The sequence below is a fragment of the Lactuca virosa genome, chromosome 7 (genome assembly GCF_052849685.1).
Source record: "Lactuca virosa cultivar CGN04683 chromosome 7, Lactuca_virosa_CGN04683_v6, whole genome shotgun sequence".
NCBI lineage: Eukaryota > Viridiplantae > Streptophyta > Magnoliopsida > Asterales > Asteraceae > Lactuca > Lactuca virosa.
This window is the reverse complement of record NC_136432.1, coordinates 75,609,003-75,627,876: the sequence shown is the minus strand read 5'-3', so window position 1 is coordinate 75,627,876 and position 18,874 is coordinate 75,609,003.

Genomic DNA, 18,874 nt, shown 5'->3' with positions numbered 1-18,874 from the left:
CGATCACGGTCGACTTGACCACAATATTATTACAGAATGGGGTTTTTCCAATTACATACCAGAGACTTCTTGCGGCTCGACCTTGACCTCCTGAGGAATGATGATCGCTGGAATCTGAATTCCTTCCGTCCTCAACGCAGGACAGCTGGACCTGAAATGACCTGGCTGGTGACAGTGAAAGCATATCTGATCCTTCTTGCAATCCTGTTGCACATGCCCTCTCTCCCCGCACTTGTAGCACCTGAATTTGTGACAAGCAAATCTGTGGGTTCCCCTACACTTGCCACACACCTCTTGATCCTCCTGACTTCCAGTACTTAAGTTAGCTGTCTCCAACTCTTCGTCCTCTGACGAACAGTCCCTCCTCCTCTTTCCTAGTTGTGACCCCACCACTGGCACTCCCCCAGTAGTAATCCCGGTAGCAACATCTCTCACAGATTGCAACGCTGCAACTTGCTCCTCGAACTTGGCGATCACACTGGCGGTAACCCGATCCACGACACCGAATAATTCTTCTCGCAAAATCTGAGAAACCTCCACGGAAATCATCTCCCGTATCTAATCCACAGACAATACTGGCCTATCCTGGCCACTCGCTCCCGATCCTGATCCGGATCCTGCCTCAAATCGATTTGCCATCACTGTACTGAACATATACCAGGAAGATATTAGATAATCCGCATACATGATGGGGAACCTACTCCCAACCAAACCCTAGGGGTTGTGACTTCCTTGATACGCGTATGGGTCCCGTGCTTTCAGTAGTACGGGCCCATACTACATTTCGCACCTACCCATATTTGTCTTAAGTATCACCACAAAACCCTACCATATACATATATATAGCGACCGTTAAATCCTTACTTCTATAGGAATGATAAATATCACATAACTAGCCTTCCGGCCTCTCACTACCCAACCATCCACCAACTGCCACACGACCCTCCTTTGGTGCCAGTTAACTATTGTATGAATACAATCACATACCGCACGACTTAAACAATCTTTGACCAAAAGATTTAATCCCACAACGGTTGGACTAAGACAAGAGCTGCGCAGCAGGGCCAAATCCCTTACCCTAAGACCATTTAACCCATGTAGCATGTGACTTAGAGTATTCACCCAATAGTTAGTTCACACACGAAAGTGTCACAAACAATCAATGAGGTACTCTACATAGGATAAGGCATCAAAGATCATGCAATTCTATCATACGATTCCTGAGGATTCCTATATTATTACTAGCATGTTGTTCTAACATATCACATAACATCAAATAACTTGTATGGTATTTTAGGGTCTACTTACTGGCTCCGGCTGATCGTACACTTTGTATCCTCCTTTCTTATTTTGAAAACCATTTAAATCATTTTGAAAATATTTTCCTTAGTTTGCGACTGGATTCACACGAGTGTTCCTCCAATTCACTCAAACCAAGGCTCTGATACCAACTTGTAACACCCATAAAATTTGAGCCAATTTAAAACTTTTTAAATCGTTTAAAACCATTCATTTATTACATTTAGTTTTCAAAATATTTTTAACATCAGAGTTCCCAGAAATCATATTCATCAATCGAGAAAGTGTACGGTCACGCCTTCGCCTTCCCGCGATCATCTGCTGAACCTGAAACAATAAACTGAAACTGTAAGCCCGAAAGCTTAGTGAGTTACCCCCAACATACCAACCTCATACAACCATAATATATCATATAACAAACACAGAACAACCATGCATCTCGAGTTTATAGTGTGACTTTTCCGCCCGCACCGGGCCTTCAGTCCACCTGGTCCACTCTCTGAGTCTACAGTCTGACTGGACCGCCCGCGTCGGGCCTTCAGTCTATCTGGTCCACTCTCCGAGCCTCGGCATGTCTGGACCGCCCTCTCGGGGCCTTCAGCCTATCCGGACCGCCCGGCCCGGGCCGGCAATCTACCCGGTCCGCCCAGGGTGTCTTGGCCTACTGGACACAGCAGGACCTGCCTCAACCCTTTCCCCCATACCAATCAAGCAATCATGTGTACATAAATATCATTCGCTAGCATGTATATAACAGATATTCATACCGATCTAACAGATCACTAACACAGCAACCATCCTATTGTTGGGTTTTGAGCATTCTAACACTCCTATGGTGTACATGCAACCCTATAAACCTTGGATCTATGTTTTCTCTATTATACATGCAAATATTAAATATTCCAAGGTTTCATCCTAACTAGCATATTATGAAGCACCTATACTACAAAGTTCTAGTTAGATGACATACCTTTTGATGTAGCTTGATGTCTTCAAGCTTTAAGAGCTTAGCCCCAATAGTGTGGAAGCCTCAAGTGGAATCACAAAACACCAAGACACCTTGGAAAACCTTTAGAGAATATGGATACTTGGCTCACACTATGAAATCGATTATTGCCCTCTTTAGTGTATCCACACTAGCCACTAGCATAATTTCATGAACCATAAGACCCTTTATATAGTGTGGAGGATTAGGGTTAAACCCTAATACCCATGACCTTTCATTTCCTAGGATCCATGGGTTAAAGCTCCATGGATTATCCATGAAGACTTAGCCCAACCTAAATGAACTTGGCCCACTACACATATATATATATATCTAAGAGTCCATATTTAATTAGTTCCTTTTGATCACTTAATTAATTATAAATTAATTCTTGATCAATACTAATTAAATAATATGATTATATATTAATATATTAGAACTTATAATATATTAATATAAATCATAAATATACTATTCTCAAAAGACTATCCATATAAATTGTGTCGGTGAAGTGCAACCCAAATGGACCATGCCGGGTCGGGTCAAGTACATACCAAATATAGTTATGAACTTAGACATTAATCCAACAGTCTCCCACTTGGATAAGTCTAAAACTATTATTGAGTATGACTTCAAAAACCAACTGGCAATCGTAGCTCTTAAAGCCGCTGTCAAACTCTGATCTTGTCAATGAACTCTGACCTTTGTCAATGACTTGTCCATTAGATAAGGGATCATATATTCCTGCATTCTAGATATCATATGGACTGAGACATGGATTATAAATCATTCTCTCTGTCCATTTGTTGTTTCCTGATTTCCGATTTATGATGACTGACTGATTGAACGAATCAAATCAGTCCTGGCTTGGCCAAGCACTCACATGTGTCATCACTAAATCATCGAGGGGCCCACAGATATCGCTTTTATCCCGAAGGTAAAAGGAATGGATAAACTTCGACTCATATGGCTTGTTCTACTACTTGTTGAATCATACACAAAGGCACATTTTATAACATCGAGTTACCAAATGCGTTTTCGTGCAATCAATGTACAACCAACTCATAGTAACAACTCATATCTCTAGGTTTGAAGAATATAAGATATTATCGTCTCATGATCACTCGTGATAAAATCCATGAAGTGATTCAAATGAGCGTGGGTTGAATCCAGTACTCAGAACTTATGAGCACTCATGAGTGTTGTAGCACAACTTTGTACACCAACTTGGACCTCTACAAGCCAACCCATGACAGTCTTGATTCATATCTACTTCCAACATATGACCGACTGTGGATGGTTTGAATAACTTAGTCATTCCGGAAGAATAACCTAGTTATTATGGAAGTCAAAACATGCAAAGTGAAACACAAGAATAAATGAATCAAATATGGTATCAAACCCTATGAATATAAATAGACCACTTTTATTTATCACCATACTGATTACTCATTATTCATTGTTTCGGTTTTATCAACTTTATACTTGAATTCAAAACACTAGTTGTCCCATGCTCCAAGCATGTACACTATGTTTTTCTAAACAATAGCTTTGCCATACACCAAGTATGCACTCTATGTTTATCTATGATCCTTACTTTGTGAACTAGATCGATTGAACATAATTTCAATGATTCTCTTTTCACACTTCCAAATCCTTGTCGTAAATGTAAGAATTCCTAACATTTATCGAAATCTGTTTAGATTTTAAACTTATATGCACTGTTCCTCTTGTAATGATTATGCACAAAGCCACAAAGACTTGGCAACAATCATTACAGAGTATTCCAATTGAGAGAAATTCCATGGAAACGATGTCTCAAATTCAAAGCGCATTGCTTTGAACATGCTTCTTGCATTAAGTTTCTTTAACCTTACACAGATTGCTTCCACCTATGAAGACAACTCTATATTCCCATTTTGACTACCACTTCTGAACAATAGTTGCCTCTTTTCAGACTATGTCAATATGGTCCTTCCAATATTAACAGTATACTTCTAACTGTCCTTGAGCAACCAATCTTTGGTAAGCCTTAGATTGTCCTCGACAATTGCTTAATCACTTTAGTCATATCCAATTCTAGACATTTTCCTCCTTAATGTCGCAAGGCATTTGGAAAATTCAGAAAGGATAAATATTATAGCACATGTAATCGATCTTGTACCCAAAGCAAATGGGACACGATTCATGATGTCTCACATAAAGACATGATTCTAGACCAGTCTTTTGCTACAATATTTTTATTTGCCATGTTTCCAAAATTTGACTACGAAGAGGGATGTCGTAATCATAATCGAATTTTGAGAACACAATATATAGAGTTTTTCCTTATGTTGAACCAATTCAACATGAAATTCATATATATATTCTTGACTAAAGATGATTAAAATCTCAATCTAAGCTTAAAATCCCACTCTAAGCCTTTTAGAATTGACATGAAGTATAATTTCCTCTCCCTTAATTATATCAAAACAACTTTTTCAACCCCTGCAACCTCACGAATTGAAACTTTTGTTTTCTATAATTAACATTGCTAATATGCAATACTTATCATAATTATCATGCTCCCACTAACATGATGATTATTAGCATAACACTTATGCTCCCACTAGCTTTGACATGTATCCAGAAAACAGCTGGACCTCTAGAAGTCAATACTTTATTGACATTCTTACTAAAGTTCAGATTTCTGATACTAGATTGCTTTGATAAGGCTTTATCAAAATTATACACCTTATCTTAGATAGCTCACAGGTGTGTCTAAACAATTTCAGAACTATGAAAAGGGATGCCGTAATCATAGTCTCAATTGTTTAGACCTTTGCCATTTCTCATAAGTCCATGTTAGTGTGTCGGTTAACCACGCACGCTCCACTAACGACTTTGAGAACTGCAAATATCACAATTGCTATCTACTTAAAATCTACTTAGTGAAAGAATTTCCTCACCATCAATTTCATGAATCGGAGAGAAACCTTATGACACTTAGATTTTATGGTGTATGTGTTCTTATCCATGTGAATTTGTCAAACCATAATCACAAGACTAGGTTAGTGAAAAATCCTAACTCATATGGATTGAACTTGTGCAATCTTAACCTCTTGCCACCTAGCAGCACAAGGGCCTACCATTGCTTCCAAGTAGTTATGCAAACAATTGAGAACATGTAGAACTCAAATATATATAGCCAACTTAACTGGAATGGGCACAGAAATGTCAACACGATAGGTTATAAACCTCTAGTTGTGTGCTAGTGATGAAATACAGGTTTTATTCTTGATTACTTCTTGAAAGCCTTTCAGGATCTTTTAGACTCCCACTGTCTCCTTGACCTATAATACTTTCTTTCCAAATATTCAAGAGATAGTGTGGATTCTAATCAAGACAAACACTTAACACAATTGGCCTAAGTTGGTCTCTGTTTTATCCAAAACATCACAACTTACCAAATTCAAATGTACAATAGTAGAAAACCTTTTACTCTTACATTTCACTAGTGTTAATAAACCTTCTTTAAGATGTATCACTCAAGTTACATTTGTGGTGGGCTTGATCAGTGCATAAGAATGTGTACTCGATCCCTTAGTCATTTACTTGACTCACACATCCATGTGAACAAGTAATTAGTCTTAATTTTCCAATGCTTGAAAGTTCTCATTCATCATACTATACAACTTGCATGATTCGAAGTTTCTATCCAACTAAAACTTGGGTGATGAGAATCTTTCCTTATTTGGAAAATTTAGACACTACCACAAATGAAAGAATCAAATTCATATTTCCACTCTTGCTATTAATGGAATCATATAAGCAACAATTTTTTTTCCCTTTCACAAATGCCATTGTAAGGATATTTTAAAATAAATAAAAACTAATTTTTTTTCTTTTATTTTAAAAACTTTGCGGAAAAACTATCCTTACAATGCAAAAGCACATGAAAAACTTTGTTGCTATCTATTCCTAAGCAATATATCATAACTCCTAAGCAACAACTCAAAATTCTGATGACAGAACCATGCGATCGAGATCCATCTTCGCGATCAGAATCAGCATATACTTTCTTTAAGTTTCTTCACTTTTCTTTGATTCTTAAAACATCAACATGTGACCCAGTCACATCATGTAACAAGAATCTCAAAATAGAAACTTAACAGAGTTAGATGGTGGACTTTACCTGAAGTAGAGTCAATCTTCTTGACTTGATCAACCTTATGATCTTTCAGGTAAATAGGCTGCTTCGCAATCAATGCCCCTTCCTTTGGCAAGAGAAACATAGGGACTTTTTGGGAATGGTACATGGGACTATCGCATACTTAGTATTTCTCTTTACCCTTTGGTCAACCTAGTTGACTATGGTCAATCCCTTTCCTTGGGAAGAGAAGGCTTTTCTAGATATCCAATGTTACCATTATCAATGTCCATGGTAGTTTGGGAAGTTGATCTACTAATCAAATTTGATCTCCCAGTGCTCCAAATTATTGCTGATAAACAGCACCAAGCAAATAGATAAGATCATTAAGGGTCATGTCATAGTCTGTTTCATAGTAGTCCCAAAGGAATTCACTATATGACTTAGAAAGTGATTGAACCACGAACTTTCTCAAGAGTTTGACACCCAACTCTCCCGGCTTGTCAATATGTGACTTCATCTCCAAGATGTGATCACACATAGACCTTGCTTGCCAATAGGGCTTGAGTGACCTTGAACTTGTGGGTTAGGGAGAATAATTGGAGGAGGTGGAGGAAGTGAAGTTCCAAGAGATTTAGGAGGATCATAGATGTCTGAAACAGACATCTTTTTGGGAGATATTCAAGATAGTTGATCTAAAGTCCTTAATATAACACCCAATATGAAATATTAAGGCTAGGACCCAACAAACTATTTTATAACTTGGAAGAGGGATGCCGTAATCCAAGCTATAAAATATTTGAAGGTAGGTGAATGACGATTCACCAATTTCCACCAAGATAAACGAAATGTATTATTAGGTTTTAATTGGTTTTGAAACTCCTAGATTCTTTTGAGATTCATTGAACTTTTCAAAGGCATGTTTCAATCTCGAGTGTGCCCTTCAGGTTTTGTGACTGGGATGCCGAGGATCACAAAACAAGGTGTGAATAACCATGCAAATATACTTGGTACCCTTAATATTTACCCCTCAATCGATGTGCCGGTTAACCACACACGCTCCACCGATACTATGATAAACATTAAGTTACCCTTTGCCTACCTTGTTAAATCAAGCTAGTGTGCCGGTTAACCACACACGCTCCACTAACTGACTTAAACAAAGTGCAAAGTGTAATTTCATGGGTTAGCACCAAATTCACATTTTCCTAAGTAACTAAGATTGGGTATTATTAAGAGTTTAGTTACTTAGTATTTATCATTAATACTTTTAATGAAGGGAGAATTATAGTCCTTGTCCTACCCGTTCGGCTAACGACCCTCCACCGGTCAAGGAAGCGGTGGGTGACAGTGGACACCCATTAAACTGCCATTTTATAGGCAGTAACCTTATACCCCCCTTATAGACCGGCTTCGTGAATGAGGCCTACTAATGGTAAGACGACTTTACTCTTATACATATATATAAATATTATTAACTTATAATATTATAAAGTATAAGGGTTGAATTTTAACTTTTAAAATTCTAAGGGCTTAATTTGGAATTAAAGGATTCATAAGTGAAAACTTTACAAATTCCAAAACTTGAGGGCAAGTTTTTGAAACTATTCAAAACTTTTCATTTCATAACTTATGAGTTTAATGGTTCATTAAAATGAAGACTCTTCATTTTTTATGTAACCTCTTATTCTTTAATAACACTTTTAAAGAAGTGACCCTTAAACATCCATAACTTGAGGACAAGTTATGGAGTCATAATACTATTTAATGAAAAAGACTCTTCATTTTTTTTATGTAACCTATGACACTTTTATGAGTTTTAAGATTCATAAATGTGACCTTTTATGTAACTTGAGGACAAGTTACAAAAACACATTTTATGAACTACCTCTAGATTAATTAGGATTGAAAACAACTAAAACACAAATTTTTTTTCCATTAATCTAAACTAACTCATAAATCAAGGAAACATAAACACTTTTGGTAATCCATAACTTTTGGAGTTAAATGCTTCTTTTATGATGAAACTTTTCATGTTTCATAACTTAAGAATAAGTTATGGAATTCTTTAAAACATTAACACCAAATTTTGTAACTCCATAAAAACTTTGAATCAATTTTTTTAAAACCTTTTCATATCCATAACTTATGGAGGTTTCAAAACACTTAAGATCACAACTTAAAAAAAAACTTTTGAGCTCCAAAATTTTATGACAAAATTTGTAACTCCTTAAAACATTTAGATCAAACTTTTAAAACTAATAAAATAATCATATCATTTTATCTTTTACTAAATTTGACCTAATTCAACTCATATAGCAAATGATTCAAATTTTACAAATAATTAGTTTTTCACAAAACAAGTAATTATCTTAAAATTTGACAAACATCATGTTTTTTTTTCTTTTTTTTTCAACTTTAAAAATCAAACATTTGCATGAATATAACAGAAAACAACCTGGCTCTGATACCACCGTTGGGTTTTGAGCATTCTAACACTCCTATGGTGTACATGCAACCCTATAAACCTTGGATCTATGTTTTCTCTATTATACATGCAAATATTAAATATTCCAAGGTTTCATCCTAACTAGCATATTATGAAGCGCCTATACTACAAAGTTCTAGTTAGATGACATACCTTTTGATGTAGCTTGATGTCTTCAAGCTTTAAGAGCTTAGCCCTAATAGTGTGGAAGCCTCAAGTGGAATCACAAATCACCAAGACACCTTGGAAAGCCTTTAGAGAATATGGATACTTGGCTCACACTATGAAATCGGTTATTGCCCTCTTTAGTGTATCCACACTAGCCACTAGCATAATTTCATGAACCATAAGACCCTTTATATAGTGTAGAGGATTAGGGTTAAACCCTAATACCCATGACCTTTCATTTCCTAGGATCCATGGGTTAAAGCTCCATGGACTATCCATGAAGACTTAGCCCAACCTAAATGAACTTGGCCCACTACACATATATATATTTAAGAGTCCATATTTAATTAGTTCCTTTTGATCACTTAATTAATTATAAATTAATTCTTGATCAATACTAATTAAATAATATGATTATATATTAATATATTAGAACTTATAATATATTAATATAAATTATAAATATACTATTCTCAAAAGACTATCCATATAAATTGTGTCGGTGAAGTGCAACCCAAATGGACTATGCCGAGTCGGGTCAAGTACATACCAAATATAGTTATGGACTTAGACATTAATCCAACACCTATAACCAGGATACCGACCTAACCGGTCACTAGCAAAACATCATCCTATATACCAGGATACCGACCTAAACCAGGTCACTAGCATAATACCATCCTAACTACCAGGATGCAGATCTAGCAGATCAATAAACATATCAAACAAATACTCGGATACAAATCCGATAAAGGGTCGGCCTTGGTGCCTTAGACCCTATTGATATAGTGAGGATAACTCACCTTGAAATGCTGAACTGAAGAGATAAGATCAAATCCTCTGCTCACGGCCACGAACTCCACCACCTAACACTTGATGAAACCATATCTATAAGTGCCCAATTTACCAAAATACCCTTGGAAGTCAAACTGGTCAACTCTTGGTCAAGGTCAAAGTCTTGGTCAAAGTCAACCTTCCTGGTTGACCCTACTCGCCGAGTCAACCTAGTGACTCGCCGAGTTCATGAACTCAGAAACCCCACAATTCGCGACTCGACTCGCTCGTCGAGCCCTTCAATCAGAGTCCTAGCCTGTCCAACTCACTGAGTCCACTCAACTCACTGATCCGCATTATAAACAGATGGGTTAGGGTTCGCGACCCGACTCGTCGAGTCGAAGAACAGACTCGCCGAGGTCACTTAATTCATCCTCATATAGACGATTTCAGTCCATCCCACTGCTTCCAACTCATAGATCTGGACTCCTAAGGCTAGTTTTACAAGTAAAGTTTCCAACTTTACGTGCATGCAAGTTAATTTTGGCTCAATACAAGCTAGAGAGAAGGTTCAAGACAAGAAGGCTCACAAACAAGCTAAAGGGCTGATACTTTATGCCTCCATGGACCAAGATAAGTCTAGATCTGAAGTTGCAACCCCAAATCTAGTCCCAAAACCCGAAATGGATCCCAAACATGCTAAATAGCCCCAAATCATCATCCAAGAATAGATCTAGAAGGGAAAATCTCAAAGTAACGACTTGTTACCTCAGAAATGTGCCCAAGATGAAGTAGATTCTGGATCTACACGAACTCCTTGATGCTAGCCTCTTGATCTACAAGTTTCCTTCACTATAATCCTCTTCCAAAGCTTCCAATCACTCAGCAATGGAGGTTTACACGATTTAGGGTTTACTGAATCTCAAGGGGTAACAAAGAGGCTGAGGTGAGGACATAAGGTCCTTTAAATAGGGTGCAAACCCTAAAATTAGGGTTTTCTCTTCCCAGCACCAACTCGTCGAGTCACGCCGCCGACTCGGCGAGTTGGTCACTCAACACGTGGCCAAAAACCCGCTCTGACTCGACGAGTCAAGATACCTACTCGCCGAATCAACTCCTTTATTTTCATATACGACCCCGAACTTATATTCCTAAACTTGGGATGTTACATTGGAATATTCATATTTGCATGTATAATAGAGAAAACATAGATCCAAGGTATTTAGGGTTGCATGTATACTTAGGAGTGTTAGAATGCTCAAAACCCAACAGTGGTATCTGAGGCTAGGCTTGTTTTCTTGTTATACTTGCAAAATCTGCTTAAAAATCGAAGTTTTTTGCTGTCTGGGCATCTGACTCGGCGAGTCCATCAGGAGACTCGACAAGTCCATGCCTTAAAAGTGTTCAAAACGATCCAACTCGTCGAGTTGGTTCATGCACTCGACGAGTTGGACCCCCAGACAGCATATCTTCGACTGTTTTGGCTGGAATTGGACTCGGAACATTACCCTAAGCTGTTTTTGGACTTGTAAACCTGTTTTTGATGTGGTAATGTTCATGCTAATCCAATTTCAAAGATAATTGTCAATAGATTCATGTTTTGTATTAGTTTAATGGTTAGGCTAATTACATGAAAAAGTTTGATTGAATTATCTTGTTCTTATGAGTTGCTTAGATTAATAGAAAAGTTATGTGAAATTGTTGTTTTTAATCCAAATTAATCTAAGAGTTTGTTCTAAAATGTGTTTTTGTAACTTGTCATCAAGTTATATGAAAAGTCACATTTAAGATTCATAAAACTAATAAATATCTCCATAGGTTATGAATAAAGAAAAGTTACATTCTTTTAATGGTTTAAAGTCTTCCATAACTTGTCCTCAAGTTATGGAACTTGAAGAGTTTTTTTTAATTAAAACTACTTTAAACTCATAAGTTATGGAATTGACTAGTTTTTTAATTGTTTCAAAAGTTGCCCTCAAGTTTTGGAATCTGTAAAGTTTTCCCCATGAATGTTTTAAATTCCAAATCAAACCCTAGAATTTTAAAAGTTTAAAATTCAACCCTTATACTGTTATTATAATTTTATTTATATAGATATGTATAAGATAAAGTCAATCTTACCGTTAGTAGGCCTCATTCACGAAGCCGGTCTATAAGGGGGGTATAAGGTTACTGCCTATAAAATGGCAGTTTAATGGGTGTCCACTCTCACCCACCGCTTCCTTGACTGGTGGAGGGTCGTTAGCCGAACAGGTAGGATAAGGACTATAATTCTCCCTTCATTAAAAGTATAATGATAAATACTAAGTAACTAAACTCTTATAAATTCTCAATCTTAGTTACTTAGGAAAATGTGAAAAGGTGCTAACCCATGAAATTACACTTTGCACCTTTGTTAAGTCGTTAGTGGAGCGTGTGTGGTTAACCGGCACACTAACATGGGACTGATAATGTGTGGCGAAGGGTAACTTAAGTTTATCATAGATTGGTGGAGCGTGTGTGGTTAACCGGCACATTAATTAGGTGATAAATTTGAGGGTACCAAGTCAATTTGCATGGTTATTCACACCTTTTTGTGATCATCGGCATCGCAGTCACAAATTTGAGAGGGCACAATTGAGATTCAAACATGCCATTGAAAGTTCAATGTATCTCAAAAAATCTAGGAGTTTCAAATCCAATTAAACTTAATTATATTTCGTTTGATGGTGGAAATTGGTAAATCGTCATTTACCTACCTTCAACTATTTTATAGCTTGGATTATGGCATCCCTCTTCCGGTTATAAATAGGTTGTTGGATCCTAGCCTTAATATTTCATATTGGGTGTTATATTAAGGACTTTAAATCAACTAAACTTGAATTTCTCCCATTATAGATGTCTAGTCAAGACAACTATGGTCTTCCCAAATCTTTAGGAACAAGCCTTACTAATGAAGATGATATCCCACATGGCAATCAAGGTGAAAGATTGATCCCTTTGTTGTGAATTAATGGGACTGGAAATCATGCTTCACTTCCTCCACCTTCTCTAATAATTCTCCCTATCCCATAAGTTTCAGGACTTGAAAAATTCTAAGTCACTCAATCCATATTGGCAAGCAAATACTATATGTGCTTACATCTTGGAGGTTAAGTCACATATTGGCAAGCCGGGAGAGTCGGGTGTCGAAGTCTCGAGGTAGCTGGCTGTTGACTTGGTTCTTCAGTCACTCCCTGATGATAGGTCATGACATGACCCTTAGTGATCTTACATATTTGCTTGATGCTGCTAAATCAGCAATGATTTGGAGCATTGTTAAAGCAAATTAGATTGGAAGATCTACTACCCAAACCTATTTGGACATTGACAATGGTGACATTGGAAGTCCAGAAAAGCTTTCTCTTCCCAATAGAAAGGGATTGGCCATGGTCAAGTCATTTGACCAATGGTAAAGAAAAGGCTAAGTCTGAGACAATCAAGTGTACCATTTCCAAAGAGTACATATGTTTCTTTTGCCAAAAGAAGGGGCATTGGTTGCGAAGCTGCCGAATTTACCTGAAAGTTCATAAGGATGGTAAAAGTCAAAAAGGTTTGACTTTGCTTCAGGTTAAAGTCCATTATCTAACTCTATGAAGTCTCTTTTGGAGATTCTTAATACATGATGTAATGTAATTACATTTTGATGTTTTGGAAGAATCAAAGGAAGCTTAAAGAAAGAGTGTGATGATTCTGATCGCGAAGATGGATTTCAATCGCATGGTTCGATGATCAGAATTTTTGAGCTGCTGCTTAAGAGGTATGATATGTTGCTTAGGAATAGATAACAACATGTTTTTCATATGTATTTGCGATGTAAGGATAAGTTTTTTCCGCAAAGTTTAAAAATAAAAGGAAATTTTGATTTTATTTATTTTAAGTATCCTTACAATGGCATTTGTGGAAAAATGTGTTGTTTATATGTTTCCATTGATAAGCAATATTGGAAAATGGATTTGATTCTTTCATTTGTGGTAGTGTCATAATTTATCAAATAAGGAAAGATTCTCATCACCCAAGTTTCAGTTAGATAGAAACTTGGAATCATGCAAGTTGTATTGTATGATGAGTGAGAATTTTCATTTTTAGGAAATTAAGAGTAATTCCTTGTTCACATGTATGTGTGAGTCAAGAGAAGGACTAAAGGATCGGGTGCACTAGGTTGTGCGTTGATCAGGTCCACTACAAAGAATGATAAGATTATTCGTCATGATTTAATAAAGTTTAGTAAATATGGTTATGCTTAAAAGTTTAAGTGTAATTCTGAAACATTGGAAAAGTGTCAATGTATGGCAAAACGGATGAGAAGAATCAAATAAGGCAGAAAGATAAAAGTTTCTCCAATCTGAAGAGATGGGAGAGTACTTGAGTATCTTGTTTTATGATTATCTTAGTGAGTATGAAACCATATCACAATTGATTCTCTAAGGACACCTTAATGCATGTGTTTGACTGAGGAGAGGAATCATGAATTGTTGAAATGGTCAAATCAAAAGATAAATCATACTTCGTTCCAAAATCAACTCTTAGAGTCATACTCCAAGATTGTAACTCGAGTGACATAATCTTAAGAAAAGGTTTATAACGCTTGTCAAATGTAGAGTAAGTTGTTTCCTATTCTTGTATATTTGAAGTTGGTAAGTTGTGATGTTTTGGATAAGACAAATACCAACTAAGACCAATTGTGAGAAGTGTTTAACTTGATAAGAATCCGCACTAACTCTTGAATATTTGTTTTGTCAAGGAATGATTATTGACAAAAGAGAATCTTATATGTCAAGAGGTCAGTGGGAGTCTTTAAAAAACTTGAGAAATCTTTAAGAAATAATCAAGAGTATTGTTAATCAGTAGCCCACGACTTGAGCTTTGTAACCTATCGTGTTGACATATTCTTATTTTTGTGTCTATTCCAGTTAAAAGTTGACTTTACATATGAGTTCTATGAGTTCTCAATTGTTGCATTACAACCTGGAAGCAATGGTAGGCCCTTTAGCTGCCAAGTGGCAAGAAATTAAGATTGAACAAGTTCAGTCCATATGAGTTTGGATTTGTCACTAACCTTGTCGTGTGATTATGGTTTTGACAAATTCACATGGATAGGAACACATGCACCATAAAAATTTAAGTTTCATAAGGTTTCTCTCTGATTCATGAAAATGATGGTGAGGAAACGTTTTCACTAAGTAGATTTTAAGTAGATAGTAATTGTGAGTTTTGCATTCTCAAAGTCATTAGTGGAGCGTGTGTGGTTAACCGGCACACTAACATGGACTTGTGAGAATGGCAAAAGGTCTAAACATTATGATTACGGCATCCCTCTTCATAATTGTTTAGATAAACATGTGAGCTATCTAAGGAAAGGTGTATGTTTTTGATAAAGTCTTATCAAAGCAATCTTGTATCAGAAATCTAAACTTTGGAAAGGAAGTCAATAAAGTATTGATTTCTATAAGTCCAGTTGATTTCTGAGCACATGTCAAAGCTAGTGGGAGCATAAGTGTTGTGCTAGTAAGATAATAATCATTGTGCTAGTGGGAGCATGATTATTATGCTTAGTGTTGCAAGTTAGCAATGTTAATTATAGAAAACAAAAGGTTCAATTCACTCTGAAAAGTTGTTTTGCTATAATTAAGGGAGAGGATTTATACTTCATTCCAATTCTAAAAGCTTAGATTGAGATTTTAATCAACTTTAGTCAAGGATATATATGAATGTTATGTTGGTATGGTTCAACATAAGGAAATTCTATATATGTTGCATTCTCAAAATTCGATTATGATTACGACATCCTTCTTCATAGTTCGAATTGTGAGAACATGGCAAATAAAAATTATATAGCATAAATCGTGTCCCATATGCTTCCGGTATTGGATCGATTGCATGTGCTATAATATTTATCCTTTCTAAATTTTCCAAATGCCTAGGGCATTAAGAGGGAAAAAGGAATAGAACTGGATTTGACTAAATTGATTAAGAAATTGTCAAGGACAATCTGAGGTTTGCCAAAGATTGGTTGCTCATGGATAATTGGAAGTATAGAGATAGGACCATATTGACATATTCTGAAAGGAGGCAACTCTTGTTCAGAAGTGATAGTCAAAATGGGAATATGGAATTGTCTCCATAGGTGGAAGTTCTTCTTTGATTTTGTGTAAGATTAGAGAACTTAATGCAAGAAGGGTGTTCAAAGGAATGTACTTTGAATGTGAGGCTTCGTTTCCATGGAGTTGATCTCCATTGGAATACTCTGTAATGTCTGTTGACAAGTCTTTGTGACTTTGTGCATAATCATTACAAGGGGATCATTGCATATAAGTTTAGAATCTAACAGATTACAGTAAAAGGCAAGAAATTGGTATTGTTACATTTATAATAAGGATTGGGATTGTGAAATGAGCATCATTGAAATATTGTCAATCGATCTGTTTCACAAAGTAAGGATCATAGACAAACATAGTGTGCATACTTGGAGTATGGCATAGCTAGTGTTTGGAAAAACATATAGTGCATGCTTGGAGCATGGCATGACTATTGTTTTAATTCAAGTATTAAGTTGATGAATCGTAACATTGAATAATGAGTAATCAATATGGTGCTTCGATAAAAGGTGTTTTTTTATTTACTCTCAAAGTGTTGGGGCCATATAGGATTAGTATTATTCTTGTGTTTCACTTTGCATGTTTTGACTTCCACAATAACTAGGTCATTCTTACCAAATGACTAAGTTATTCAAACCATCCACATTCGGTCATATTTTGGAAGTAGATATGAATCAAGACTGTCATGAAGCTGGATTGTAGATGTCCAAGGTATGGGACATAGCAAGAGTTGATGCAACATTCATGAGTGCTCATAAGTTCTGAGGATTGGATTAAACCCACGCTCATTTGAATCACTTCATGGATTTTGTGATGAGTGAATCATGAGACAATAATATATTATATTCTTCAAACCTAGAGATATGAGTTGTTGACTATGAGTTGGTTATACATTGATTGCACGAAAACGCATTGGTAACTCGATGTTATAAAACGTGCCTTTGTGTATGATTCAACAAGTAGTTACTACAAGCATATGAGTCAAAGTTTATCCATTCCTTTTAGCCGTAAAGGGATAAAAGCGATATCTGTGGGCCTCTCGATGATTTAGTGATGACACCCCTAAGTGCTTGGCCAAGCCTGGACTGATATGATTTGTTCAATTAATCGGTCGCCATAAATCACAAATCGGGAAACAACAATTGGACAGAGAGAATGATTATAATCCATGTCTCAGTCCATATGATATCTAGAATGGAGGAATATATGATCACTTATCTAATGGACTCATCATTGATTTGTTCAGAGTTTGACAGCGGCTTTTAAGAGCTACGATTGCTAGTCGGGTTATGAAGTCATACTTGCAATAATAGTTATTAGAATTATCCAAGTGGGAGACTGTTGGATTAGTGTCTAAGTCCATAACTATAATTGGTATATACTTGACCCGACCCGGCATGGTCCATTTAGGTTGCATGGCATCAGGACATTTGGATAGACCTTTTGTGAGAAGAGGATATTTGTGACATATTAATATATTATAAGTTCTAATATATTAATATGAAATAATATTATTTAATTAGTATTGATCAAGAATTAATTTGGAATTAATTTAGTGATCAAAAGAGACTAATTAAATATACGGGGATTGATTGTGTAAATCATTGATTCTTGTATATGTGGGCTTATGATCCATGATTCCTTATGTTGGGTTTAACCCATGTGGTGATCCATGGATACTCCATGGAGGTTAAAACCCATGGATCATAAGGAATGGGTAAAGTCATGAGTTACATGGTGTAACCCTAATAGCCACACTATATAAAGACCCCATTGGTTGGTGAAATAGGGACTAGTGAATACACAAGAGGGAAAGCCTATTTCTATGAGTCAAGTATCCTCTCTCATGGTTATTACAAGATGTTCATGGTGTTGTGTGAACCATTTGAGGTGTTAGACTTGGGGCACTAAGCTCTTAAGCTCCATGGAATCAAGCTACAACAAAGAGGTATGTATTCTATCTAGTTTTGTTGTCCTAGTACATATGATTGTATGCTAGTTAGGATAATACCTTGGAATATTCATATTTGCATGTATAATAGAGAAAACATAGATCCAAGGTATTTAGGGTTGATGTACACTTAAGAGTGTTAGAATCCTCAAAACCCAACAAAACGTACATCTCGGTCTGACACAATCGAGATCGGTACTCCATGCCGAGACACTACCTCTCTCACATATATCTCTGCCAGCCTCTCTGCAGAAGAGCTATCACTGATAGCAAGGAAGTGAGCGCTCTTTGTCAGCCGATCCACAATCACCCAAATTGCGTCAACACCCCTCGCGGTCCTAGGCAATTTGGTGATAAAATCCACAGAGATCTGTTCCCACTTCCACTGGGGAACCTCTAGTGGCTGCAACTTGCCATGCGGACGCTGGTGCTCGGCCTTAACCTGGTAACAGGTCAAGCACCTCTCTACAACCCATGCAACATCCCTCTTCATATAGGGCCACCAGTAATCTCTCCTCAGGTCCAAATACATCTTAGTGGCCCCGGGATGGATCGAGAATCTCGATCTGTGCGCCTCCTCCATCAATATGCTACGTGCCCTGCCCATAAACGGCATCCAAATCCGACTGTGAAAGGTCATAAGCCCTCGGCTATCAGTAACGAACTCGGACACCTGCCCAATCACCCGCTCTCTCTTGCGGTTCTCCGGTCTCACAGCCTCTGCATGGGCCTCTCGGATGGTTTCCAATACCGGAGTCATCACCGTCATCCTCATACATATATCTCGTATCGGGGCACTCTCCGCCCTGCGACTCAGAGCATCGGCTACCACGTTAGCCTTGCCCGGGTGGTACAGGATCTCACAGTCATAATCATTTACCACATCCAACCATCTCCTCTGGCGCACGTTAAGGTTGGGCTGATCCATCAGATACTTCAAACTCTTGTGGTCCGTATATATGGT